The sequence below is a fragment of the Microcaecilia unicolor genome, unplaced genomic scaffold, assembly GCF_901765095.1.
Source record: "Microcaecilia unicolor unplaced genomic scaffold, aMicUni1.1, whole genome shotgun sequence".
Classification (NCBI taxonomy): Eukaryota; Metazoa; Chordata; class Amphibia; order Gymnophiona; family Siphonopidae; genus Microcaecilia; species Microcaecilia unicolor.
The window spans coordinates 58000-71620 of NW_021963078.1; the positions used below are offsets into that span (position 1 = coordinate 58000).

At 46.4% G+C, this 13621-nt stretch overlaps 1 protein-coding gene across 1 annotated transcript in view; it reads left to right on the forward strand.

Moving 5' to 3' along the window:
* The first annotated feature begins 342 nt into the window (after positions 1-342).
* Positions 343-13621, forward strand: part of LOC115458900 (ribonuclease 3-like) — a 121218-nt gene continuing 107939 nt past the window's right edge. Inside the window, exon 1 of the mRNA XM_030188745.1 lies at positions 343-424. The gene's annotated coding sequence lies outside the window, so the exon portion shown is untranslated. The remainder of the gene's footprint in view (positions 425-13621) is intronic.

Sequence of the window (13621 nt, forward strand, 5' to 3'; positions counted from 1 at the left end):
CGTGGATACAACAGCTCATAAGTTTGTTCGCTTCTGTGTACGCAGAACGAGAACGACAGCTGCGCGGGGAAGAGGTAACATAGACTAACTTAAGTGGCTTCAATGTTTTGACGTCATGCCGCCTCCTGTTCTCAAGCCAACCTCTTTGCATCCAGCGATTGGCTATTGCTGGTCCTTTGGTTAAATTATTCCCCCTCACCTGAACTTTCTTTCTCTCGTTGATCCCCGGAACTTGCAATGTTGTATATGTTGAGATTGAGTCCAAGTTCACCAATCAGAGGGAGTTTATGGTACTGAGTTTGACCAATGAAAAATGTTTGTAGAAGTAGGGGGCGGGATTTCCGAGAGCTGGAGGAGTACAGGCTTTGGCGAAACAACAGGTGGCTGGCTTTTGGGTCCCTCTCGTTTCACATTTTCAGCGCAGGTAAGAACAAAAGCCAGAGGTGTGCGCGTGAGTTAGCGCGCAATCGCAGAGAGACTGGGGACTTTGAGTCCCGTTATAGCTATGTGCATGGTGAAAAAATCAGGTATTAGAGGGGGTGCACAGTTAACACAAATTACTCCTTCCAGTCACAGGAAAAGGCTGTAGTCAACACAAGTTGTGTGCTTGTAGGTAGTGTACTTGTGATAAGAATAGCCATACTGGGTCAGACTACTGGGCCATCTAGCCCAGTATCCTTCTTCCAACAGTAGCCAATCCAGGTCACAAGGAACTGGGAGAAACCCAATTAGTAACAACGTTCTATGGTACCGATCCTCGGACAAGCAGTGGCTGCCCCCACCTCGGTAACAGACTATGGACTTTGCCTTCAGGGACTTGTCCAAACCTTTTTTAAACCCAGATACGCTAACTGCTTTTACTACATTCTTGGCTCCAGAGCTTAACTATTTGAGTGAAAAAATATTTCCTTCTATTTGTTTTAAAAGTATTTACATGTGATTTCATTGAGTGTCTTTTGGTCTTTCTATTTTTTGAAAGAGTGATAAATAGAAATAGAATAAAACAAAGAAAATAAGATAACTTGAACAAGTGAAAAATTGTTTCTCTTTTACCCATTCTACTCCACTCAGGATTTTGTACACCTCAATCCTATCCCCCCCCCCCCCCCCCCCCCCCTCAGTTGACTTTTCCAAGCTGATTAGGCCTAACCTTTTTAGCATTTCCTCATATAGGAGGATTTCCAATTTAACTAAAAGTAATACCTACATATGAAAAAATGTCCGACACCTGCAGCAGACCCAAGTCTAAATAAAGGATGCTGCCCTACTGATTAATATTGCCAATCCCTTTTCATTACCTGCTTTTTTTTTTTTATTTTGTGCAAAGAGTTGTGGTTCTGAAAATGCAAGGCAAATGAATGAGACAATTGGAATCACAGTGCCATGTGTGTTAACCTGGCAAAAAAGAATTGGACCAGTTTTGCCTACAAGAAATTTATTGCTTTGTAGCTTCATTTCATGCCCCTCAAGTCCTAGCATTTTTGGAAAGAATATACTAATGATTCATGTCTACCCATTCCACTCCACTCATTATTTTATAGGCCTCTATCATATCTTCCCTCAGCCACCTTTTCTCCAAGCTGAAGAGCCCTAGACGCTTTAGCTATTTCTCATAGGGAAGTCGTCTCATTCCCTTTATCATTTTCGTCGCCGTTCTCTGTATTTTTTCTAATTCCACTATATCTTTTTTGAGATGCGGCGACCAGAATTGAACACAATATTCGAAGTGTGGTTGCACCATGGACCGATACAAAGGCATTATAATGTCCTCACTTTTGTTTTCCATTCCTTTCCTAATAATACCCAACATTCTATTTGCTTTCTTAGCCGCAGCAGCACTTAGCAGTGGATTTCAACGTATCATCAACAACGACGCTGAGATCCCTTTCTTGGTCTGTGACTCCTAAAGTGGAACCTTGCATGATATAGCTATAATTCGGGTTCCTCTTTCCCACATGCATCACTTTGCACTTGCTCACATTAAACGTCATCTGCCATTTAGACGCCCAGTCTCCCAGTCTCGTAAGGTCCTCTTGTAATTTTTCACAATCCTCTCGCGATTTAACAACTTAAATAACTTTGTGTCGTCAGCAAATTTAATTACCTCACTAGTTACTCCCATCTCTAGATCATTTATAAATATGTTAAAAAGCATCAGTCCCAGCACAGATCCCTGGGGAACCCCACTATCTACCCTTCTCCATTGACCATTTAACCCTACTCTGTTTTTAATCCACACTCAGACACTTCCTCCTATCCCATGACTTTCCAGTTTCTTCTGGAGTCTTTCATGAGGTACTTTGTCAAACGCCTTTTGAAAATCCAGATATACAATATCAACCCTCTTGCCTTTAGCTACATGTTTATTCACCCCTTCAAAGAAATGTAATAGGTTGGTGAGGCAAGATTTCCCTTCACTAAATCCATGTTGGCTTTGTCTCAATCCATGCTTTTGAATATGCTCTGTAATTTTGTTCTTTATAATAGTTTCTACCATTTTGCCCGGCACTGACGTCAGGCTCACCGGTCTATAATTTTCCGGATCCCCTCTGGGAACCTTTTTTAAATATCGGCATTAGATGGGCTACCCTCCAATCTTCTGGTACCATACTCGATTTTAAAGATAAATTACATATTACTGACAATAGTTCCACCAGTTAATTTTTCAGTTCTATCAGTACTGTGGTTACGTTTAGGTCTTTCTTTGATCAACGAGCATTTGTCTTGTTGGTCCAAATGTTAATCCTGACTCATTTCCAATGTTCTGTTTATTGGCTTAAGAAACATTGATGGTAACTAGCACTAATTTGCTGTTACACATGTAACTGCCCTTAGTTTATATTCTACAATTCAGCGTGCAAAATCCATAGCACACAACTGCAAGGGGTCATGGACCTGAGAGATGCATGGGTGGGTCAGGAGTGGGCCCAGTACTTACGCACCTAGGTTCTAGAATACTAGCAGTTAAGCACAAGCATTTATTTATGTATTTAATGCATTTATATCCCACATTTTCCCACTAGTTGTAGGCTCAATGTGGCTTACATAAGCTGCTGTAGGACTACAGTACAAATAGTATATTTAAACAGTACAAACAGTAAAATGTTAAAGGTTGGCATTATAATCAATGTTCGGATAATAAGGAAAATAATAGGTTTAAGTGATTTAGCCATTGAGCTAGTGTAAGTGTTCCTGCCTAATTTTCGGCACGTAACTGCTGACTTAGGCTTACATGCCAATATAGAATTCACGTGGCTGGATATAGAGTTTTATAATGTAGAAGAGACAATATGGATTTAACACAAAGAAGTCATACCTTTGTAATCTATTAGAGTTTGTTGAATGTTTAACATTCAAATAAGGTTGAGCTGGTTGATGTAATATCTAGATTTTCAGAAGATGTTTAATAAATTCAGGAGAGAGGAGGTCATGTTCTATTGTGCTTGAAAGATATGAAAATAAGAGTAGACTTCACTTTTCTTTAAAGTCCAGAGTGGTCCCAAAGGACTGGAAACAGGTGGATGTTAGTACCTCTTTTCAAAAGTGGAAGTAAAGAGGAGGCTAAGAATTACAGGTCAATTAGTCTGAACTCAGTGGTGAGTAAATTAATGGAATTGCCGTTTAAATTAGAGTCTGATCAATTTGTTTCACTTGGTGACCAGACTGATTGTGATATACATGGATTTTAGCAAACTTTTTAACATGATTCTGTATAGGCAACTTATGGATAAAACTTAAAATGAGTACCCTTGATATGGGATCTAAGGTGACTGACTGGGTTAGAAACTGGTTGAGTGGGATGTCGTCCGCTGTAGTGGCTGTTTGAGGTGGGAGCTCTGTGCAGTTGCATCATAGTTAGCCTGTAATTGATATCTGTTGGGTAAAAGTAAGATCACAGTTTAGTGAGTATATGCTAGTCTGCTATGCTGAACTTGTGCAAAACTGTTCATTTAAGAGAATATTAATGTATGGGAGGAAGGCCTGGGGCCCTCAGTGGGAGGAGCATTGTACAGAAGGGCCTACCTGTGTGACGGAGACCACCAGCCTCTCCTGAAAGAAGGCACCAGGTGAAGTTAGTTCTGCAAGTCGCACAATAGCAATTGGAGTGGTTTGAGGATATTAAGCTCGCTGTTGCTGAGGTGAAGCAGGAAAAATTGGAACTTATAAATGAAATCCGAATTGATGTCACAGAGCTAGGCTAGTTGGTGAAGGATATTGAGCTTAAAATAGAGAACCAAGACAAGTTGTTATTAAGCATGAAAAAACAAGTGATGGATCTGGAAACTATGAATCAAGAGCTTTTTGTTAAACTAGAAGATCTCAAGATGATTGCACTTACTTGATGTGTGTTTGTCCTGCTACGATCCTGAACTAGTTTCCTCTGTGCCTAAATGTAGAGACAAGCCCTCTGCTTGGACCTCACAGCAGGGGCAGCCGTCTATGCCAGGACCGATGAATTCTTTTGTGAGCAGGACCAGAATTCAGCAGATTTGGTCAGAGAATCGCCCGTGTGAGATACCGAGAGAGATGGGAGAGTCGTCTGCTTCTCTAGGGCTTGATCCTTTCATCCTTTCTTAGCGACTTCGATGCTTGGCTTTCATTCTTTCATGATCCTTCCACCCCCTCCCTCATCCTTGGCGACTTTAACATTCATGTTAATGATCCCTCCAACTCTTACGTCTCTCAGTTCCTCACCTTAACATCCTCCTTCAATCTTCAACTATGCTCCACTTCCCCTACCACCAAAATGGTCACTGTCTTTTCCTATAACTGCTCTCCCTCCAATTCCTCTACCTCAAATCTTCCCCTTTCTATCATCTAATAACCTTCACACTTAAACTTCCTCCCACCCAATCCTGTCCAATCTTAACCAATTTATCTAGGAGTCTCCAGGCCATTGACCCTACTACCCTATCCTCCAGTGTCTCGAACCTCTTCTCTACCACTCCATCCAAATCTGTCAGTGATGCAGTCTCTATCTACAATACTATTATATCCTCTGCCTTAGACACTCTTGCACGTCTCATGCCCTCTCCTATAAGACGTACCAAACCCCAGCCCTGGCTAACCGCTACCTATGTTCCTGTACCCGTTCCGCCGAACGCCTCTGGCTAAAATCTCGTGCCCTTGCTGACTTCTCACACTTCAAATTCATGTTGACCTGCTTCCAATCTGCTCTCGTGCTTGCCAAACAGGACTACTACATCCAGTTGACTAATTCTCTCGGCTCAAACCCTCGACTTCTCTTTGCCACACTAAACTCTCTCCTCAAGGTGCCTCCACCCCCAGCTCCCCCCTCTCTATCTCCTCAAACCCTAGCTGAGTTCTTCCACGACAAGGTTCAGAAGATTAACCTCAAATTCTCTACCAAACCACCCCCACCTCTCCCTCCCTTTGTCCGTTCCCCTATTTCCTCAACCCCTCCGTCCCTTTCCTCCTTTCCTGAGGTCACTGATGAAGAAACATCACATCTTCTCTCCTCCTCAAAACGAACTACCTGTTCCTCTGATCCCATTCCTACCCACCTTCTTAACTCCATCTCTCCTACTCTTACCCCTTTTATCTGTCAAATCCTCAATCTCTCTGTCTCCACTGTGACCCTTCCTGATGCCTTCAAACATGCTATGGTCACACCGCTCCTGAAGAAACCTTCACTTGACCCAACCTGTCCTTCCAACTATCGACCCATCTCCCTCCTCCCCTTCCTTTCCAAGTTACTTGAACGCACTGTTCATCGCCGCTGTCTTGACTTTCTCTCATCTCAAGCTGTTCTTGACCCACTCCAATCTGGCTTTCGCCCTCTTCATTCAACTGAAACTGCACTTTCTAAAGTTTCCTACAACCTGTTCCTGGCCAAATCCAAAGGTGTCCATTCTAACCTCATCCTTCTCGATCTATCCGCCGCTTTTGACACTGCTGATCACAGCCTACTCCTTGATACGCTGTCTTCATTTGGATTCCAGGGCTCTGTTCTTTCCTGGTTCTCCTCCTATCTCTCGCTTCACACCTTTAGTGTACACTCTGGTGGATCCTCTTCCACTTCTATTCCTGTACCAATCGGTGTACCTCAGGGTTCTGTTCTTGGTCCTCTCCTGTTCGCCATCTATACTTCCTCCCTTGGCTCTCTAATATCATCCCATGGCTTTCAATACCATCTCTATGCTGATGACTCCCAAATCTACCTCTCTACCCCCCGAAATCTCTACCACCTTCCAGACCAGTGTCTCAGCCTGACTGTCTGATATTGCTGCCTGAATGTCTCAGCATCATCTGAAACTCAACATGGCCAAAACTGAGCTTCTCATCTTTCCTCCTAAACCTACCTCCCCTCTCCCCCCTTTCTCTATTTCGGTGGATGGCACTCTCATTCTCCCTGTCTCATCTGTTCGTAACCTTGGGGTCATCTTTGACTCCTCTCTCTTCATCTCTGCTCACATTCAGCAGATTGCCAAAACCTGTCGTTTCTTTCTTTACAACATTAGCAAAATCCATCCCTTCATCTCTGAGCACTCTACCAGAACTTATCCACACTCTTATCACCTCTCGTCTTGATTATTGTAACCTACTACTCACCGGCCTCCCTCTTAGCCATCTCTCTCCTCTTCAGTCAATCCAAAACTCTGCTGCACGACTCATTTTCCGCCAAAGTCGCTATGCCCACATTAGCCCTCTCCTTAAGTCACTTCACTGGCTCCCCATCCATTTCCGTATTCAGTTCAAGCTTCTCTTATTGACCTATAAGTGTATTCGCTCTGCTGCTCCCCAGTACTTCTCCACCCTCATCTCTCGGGTTCTCCGTTCTGTAGATAAATCTCTCTTATCCGTCCCCTTCTCCTCTACTGCTAATTCTAGACTCCGTTCCTTTTTTCTTGCTGCACCTCACGCCTGTAATAGACTTCCAGAGCCTATGCGTCTTGCCCCATCTTTGGCCGTTTTCAAGTAAAGCCCACCTCTTTACCACTGCTTTTGACTCCTAACCTCTACTCACTTGCCCTGTCCTTTATCCTTACCTATTTATTCCCTTACCTTTAATTGTTCTGTCTGTTTACTTGTCTTTCTAGATTGTAAGCTCTCTGAGCAGGGACTGTCTTTTTTATGTTTGGTGTACAGCGCTGCGTATGCCTTGTAGCGCTATATCTGGTGGGTATAATCGAAAGCCGATTTTGGCTGGCTTCAACTGCATTCCGTCGCAGGACCGGCCAAAGTTAAAGGGGGCGTTTCGTCAGGGTATGGAAGGCGGGACGGGGGCATGGTTACGAGATGGCCGGCTTTGGCCGATAATGGAAAAAAAAAGGCCGGCTCTGATGAGCATTTCGCCGGCTTCACTTGGTCCATTTATTTTTAGGACCAAGCCTCCAAAAAGTGCCCCAACTGACCAGATGACCGTCGGAGGGAATTGGGGATGATCTCCCCGTACTCCCCCAGTGGTCACCAACCCCCTCTCACCCTAAAAAAAAACATTTTTTTCCAGCCTCTGTGCCTGCCTCAAATGTCATACCCATCTCCATCACAGCCATATGCAGGTCCCTGGCGCAGTTTTAGGGGGTACTGCAGTGCACTTCAGGCAGGCAGACCCAGGCCCATCCCCACTACCTGTTACACTTGTGGTGGTAAATGGGAGCCCTCCAAAACCCACCCGAAACCCACTGTACCCACAGGTAGGTGCCCCCCTTTACCCATAAGATCTATGGTAGTGGTGTACAGTTATAGGGAGTGGGATTTGGGGGGATCAGCACCCAAGGGAAGGTAGCTATGTACCTGGGAGCTATTAATGAAGGCCACTGCAGTGCCCCCTAGGGTGCCTGGTTGGTGTCCTGGCATGTCAGGGGGACCAGTGCACTACGAATGCTGGCCCCTCCCACAACCAAATGCCTTGGATTTGGCTGGGTTTGAGATGGTCGGCATCCGTTTCCATTATTGGCGAAAACCAATGCCGGCCATCTCAAACCCGGCCATTTCTGACATTTGGCCGGCCCCAACTGTATTATCGAAACGAAAGATGGCCGGCCATCTTGTTTCGATAGTACGGTTCGGGACACCTCTTTACGGCGCCGGCCTTAGAGATGACCGCCCATATAGATGGCTGGCGCCGTTCGATTATGCTCCTTCACATCTCATTTTCGAGAGGTGCAGAGGTATAGACCAGGGAATGCTAGTGCTTCTGCTCAAAAACCTCGCTTTCCTCAGACTCGGTCTTCCTTTCGAGGAGGCAAGAAGCCCTTTTCCGCTTCCTAAGTACATAAGTATTGCCATAATGAGACAGACCAAAGGTCCATCAAGCCCAGCATCCTGTTTCCAACAGTGGCCAATCCAGGTCACAAATACCTGGCAAGACCCCAAAAACGTACAAAACATTTGACACTGCTTATCCCAGAAATAGTGGATTTTCCCCAAGTCCATTTAATAATGGTCTATGAACTTTTCCTTTAGGAAGCTGGCAGAAGCCGGCCAAACCTTTTTAAAACTCCGCTAAGCTAACCGCCTTTACTAGATTTTCTGGCAACGCATTCCAGAGTTGAATTACACATTGAGTGAAGAAATATTTTCTCCGGTTCGTTTTAAACTTATTACTTTGCAGCTTCATCGCATGCCCCCTAGTCCTAGTATTTTTGAAAAGAGTAAACAAACGATTCACGACTCCCTATCTTTACAATCGAAGAGTGGATCGGCGCCCCATCATTGGTAGGGGCAACTGGGTGCCCCTGATCTCGCACCCACACCGATGGGTCTCTTATCACTACAAAAGGAATTACGCTGCTGAAATGTGGGGCGTTGAAAGGAAGAGGAAGCTTGGCCTAGACAGTACCTACAGGAGTCCCAGAAACGGGGTCTCGCTGTCTCTGGTCATGCTGAAGGCTTAGGTCGATCCTCGGGAAGCCGTTGTCATTTAGAATCCCCCAAATCATTCATAATCTTTTCCAGGTCCTCCCTGAAGAGAAGCTTGCCCCGAAAGGGCAGTCTAGTGAGGCATTGCTTAGATGCCATATCCGCTGCCCAGTGATGAAGCCACAACAACCGGCGGGAAGACACTGCCAGAGCCATCTGTTTGGCCAAAGCACGGACTAGATCATAAAGGGAATCTGCCAATAGGCCAGACCCGATTCCATGAGGGGCACTATGGACCCCAAAACCGGCCCCGCGTCCTGTTCTTGATCCAAAGCCTGCTGAAGCCAGGAAAGGCACGCCCTAGTGGCATAAGAACTACAGATGGAGGCCTGAAGGGTCAATGCAGACACTTCAAAGGCATGCTTCAAATAAGCCTCAAGATGCCGATCTTGCACATCCTTCAGTGCCACTCCGCCTCCTACAGGTAAAGTAGTCTTCTTGGTGACTACCGTCACCAGCGCATCAACTGAAGGAAGGGCAACAATCGGGTAAATGCAAGTCATTGCTCTTGCCACCTTAAGCCCCCCCCCCCCCCATCAGGGCCTGACCACTGGGCAGAAATAAGCTCTTGGATGGACTCGAGAACAGGAAAAGATTTGGATGGTTTCCTAGTGCTGGACATCTTTAGGATTAACTGCGGCAGCAGCCTGGGCCTCTGAAATATCCAATGCCTCTAAGACACTAGAGATTAAGGAGGGTAACTTGTCCTTATGAAAAAGGCGGACCACGGAAGGGTCATCAGATTGCTCCTGTAACAACTCGCCCTCCTCTAGCAGATCACTGCGAGAAGGGTGGAGGGAATCCTCAGAAAGTGTCTCCAGCGAGGGGAGGGGGAGATGCCCAAAGATCCCCCTTCAGAGATCGAGGTCAGGCACCTCCTCTTAATAGAAGAATCCTCAACAGGGGAAGGAATCAGGGCTTCCAAATCCCCAGAAGTATCCCCTGTAGGTTCTAACAAGGGTGCAGCCTGAGGGAAAGGAAAGCATCGCTTCAGCAGGTAGGCCTGGTGAAGGAGTAAAATGAATTCTGGGGAAAACCCTTCCCCCATGCTTGAAGATCCAGGCAAGAACCCCAAAGGAGTGCCCATAAGACCGGAGCCCCCCCGCCAACAAAGAGCCAGAACAGCTTAGCAGAGTTTAAAAAAGGTTTAGACGGCTTCCTAAAGGAAACGTCCATAGACCATTATTAAATTGGGCTTGGGGAAAATCCACTATTTCTGGGATAAGCAGCATAAAATGTTTTGTACTTTTTTGGGGATCTTGCCAGGTATTTGTGACCTGGATTGGCCACTGTTGAAAGCAGGATGCTGGGCTTGATGGACCCTTGGTCTGTCCCAGTATGGCAATACTTATGTACTTATGTCTCACTCTCTTCTACGTCGAGTGGGCCAAGATTACCTCAAACCAGTGGGTTCTGGATATCATCCAAGACGGCTACAAGTTAGTTTTCTTCACTCGTAGGTGATACATTTTTGGAATCCCGGTGTGCCAGAGCAACCAAGCGGGCTGCAATTGAAGCCATGTTGCGGTTCTTGCTGGATCTGGGGGCGATGGTTCTGGTGTCCTCACGGGAGAAAGGCATAGGACGATATTCAATTTATTTAGGTGTCCTCAGGGGGCTTCTTTCACCCCATTCTGGACCTCCACAAGGTCAATCAACGCTTGATGGTCTGACACTTTTTCTAATGGAAACTCTGCGATCAGTGGTGGTGGCGGTTCAGCCGGGGGGAATTCCTCATAGCCTTGGACCTGAAGGAGGCTTATTTACATTTTCCCATTTGGCCCCCGCATCAGCGTTCCCTGCATTTTGCCATTCTAGGTCATTCTTTTCAGTTTCAGGCCCTGCCCTTTGCCCTGTCCACTTCTCCCTGTACCTTCTGTAATGTTATTGTGGTGGTGGCAGCTTTTCTGCGGAGAGAGGGCATCCGGGTGCATCCCTATCTAGATGACTGTCTCATCAGGGCGGAATCAGAACAGAAGAGTTGCTAGGCCACCGATCGAGTGATTTCGCTTTTGCAGTCCTTGGGATGGATCTTGAACCTCCCCAAGAGCCAACTGGTTCCCTCGCAGACCTTGGTCTATCTTGGCGCTCGGAAGACAGTTGGGTCAAGCTTCAGGCACAGGTTTCCAGCTTTCTTCACCTTTCTAATCACTGGGCATGGGGCTATGTCCAGGTGTTGGAGTCTGTGGCAGCAACTTTGGAGGTGGTGCCTTGGGCGAGGGCTCACATACGTAGGAGCCGACTCTGTGGGTGCTGTGGGTGCTTGAGCACCCCCAATATTTAGAAAATTCCTTGTATATGTCCAAGGAGGGATTATTTCCATTGGGCTTAGCACCCCCAATAATTTTGAAAAGTTGGCTCCTATGCTCACATACGCCCATTACAACACTCCATCCTGTGCAGGTGGTCTCCGAAGTCCTAGGACTACCGTCGGTGCCTTCTGTTGCAGCCCATAGCGAGGTTCAGCATGGCCTGGTGGCTTCATGATCCCAACTTGCAGCGGGGTATGCCTCTGGCCTCGCCTCTGTGGGTCATGGTAGTGATGGATGCCAGCCTGATGGGCTTTGGAGCTAATTGCCTCAATTGTTCTGTTCAGGGACGCTGGACCCCCTTGGAGGCAACCTGGCCAATCGATTGGAGCTGCGAGCAGTAGTGAATGCCCTCAAAGCCTTTTCAGGACCTGTTGTTGGGCAAGCCGTGTGCATTCTATCAGACAACACGATGGCAGTAGCTTACATCAATCGCTTGAAGCCTAGCGCTTGCCGCCGAAGCGGCGTGTCTTTTAGAGTGGGTAGAATCCCATGTTCTGTATCTGTCAGCTGCTCACATTGCAGGCCAGAACAATGTTCGGGAGGATTTTTTTAGTCGTCATCTGCTGGGCCCAGTGGAATGGGAACTCTTGGCAGCGGTGTTTCTCCTCATTTGCCAGAGGTGTGGGACTCCGGGATTGAATCTGATGGTGACCCATGTCAACACCAAAGTGGGCAGGTTCTTCAGCAGATGACGAGAGCCCGGGTCCTAGGGTCTGGACGCCCTGCTCCAACCCTGGCCCGAGGATGACCTTCTTTACATGTTTCCCCCGTGGCCGTTGATAGGACGAGTGCTGCATCAGATCTCCCATCACTGGGGGCGAGTCATTCTGGTGGCTTCAGATTGGCCGTCGCCCTTGGTATGCGGACTTAGTCAGTCTGCTGATGGAGGCACCCCTACGGTTCCCTCTCTGTCCTGAACTTCTGCACCAGGGGCCAATACTGATGGAGAATCCCTCCCGCTTTGGTCTTATTGCTTGACACTTGAGAGGGCATGCTTAAGGAAGAAAGGCTATTCTGATTCTGTCATAGCCACCTTGTTACAAGCGCCTAAGCGTTCTACCTCTTCGACGTATGCTTGTGTTTGGCGGACCTTTATCTCCTGGTGTTCGGACAGGGCTTGGTCTCCTTTGCACGCCTCGGTGGCTCAGCTGTTAGCCGTTTTGCAGGATTTTATTTAGTTATTTTATTGCATTTGTATCCCACATTTTCCCACCTATTTGCGGGCTCAGTGTGGCTTACAATACATTGTATTGATGGAAGTACAATATGTTACAGCTCGATTGTGGTTACATTGTGAGGCATTGTGTTTAAAACAAAGTCTACGTATCGTTAAGAGAATAGTACAATGGAACAGAACAATGGAACAAAGGAAGAACAACGGATACTAATAGGACTATAGAACAATAGCGCAAAAACGTACGGGTATGGCAGTTTTACCTGTAGATTTAGGTTTAAGTGTGTTAAAATGAGAGTACAGATGAGAATGTATTGATGTATTACTAACAGTGTGTGTGGACTTCATGTGTTTTGATCCTTTCGATAGATTTTTTCGAAGAGATGAATAGTTTGCAGAAGTCGGTTAGCTCGTAGGTCGCCTTCAGGTTATGTGGAAGTGGATTGCAAAAAGGCCTGGCCTATAATTCTCTTCAGGTTCAGGTCGTGGCCCTGGCGGGTTTCAGGGGGCAGGTGTCTGGTGTTTCCCTGGCCTCATACCTGGACATGGTGCGTTTTTTCCTGGGACGGGATTCCCGCTGGGATGGAAGCAGTTCCTGCGGGGTTCCCTTGGTGACAGAAGCAGTTCCTGCGGAGTTCCCGAGTGGATGGAAGCAGTTCCTGTGGGGTTCCCGTGGAAGTGTATGCTGCACTTGTGCCAGCCTCTCATCTACCGAGTACCAAGTTCTTTTAAGTGCTGTCTCCTCCTCCTTGCTTTAACAGCACAGATGCAGAAAGTCTCCATTAAGGTGGTGTTAGAGACACAAATGGTGACGAAATTCAAAAAGGGATGAACACAGAGGATCTCTAATTAGAAAATGGATATGTCGAGTGACGCTTAGATGGCGACTCTGGCAGTGATGAACTAGGGCCAATACCATGCAGACTTGTACGGTGTGTGTCTCATATATGGACTGTGTCTCATATATGGACTGTGTCCCAGAAACACTACAGAAAGACTACAATCAAGTATATAATATCACATTCATTGTTGATTTAATCCTGAATGGATAATGAGTGTGACTATTGGGCAGACTGGATGGACCATTCCAGTTTTTATTTATCTTCTCACTTACTATTAATCATCTCTGCTCCAGGGCTGATTCACATACCTCAGCTCTGGCATAGGCACGAGCATCAGATGTCACCTGACCTACTGGCGCATTCATGTGGCGACCTGTTAGCAGACAGTGCCTGTGAATCAGAGCCAA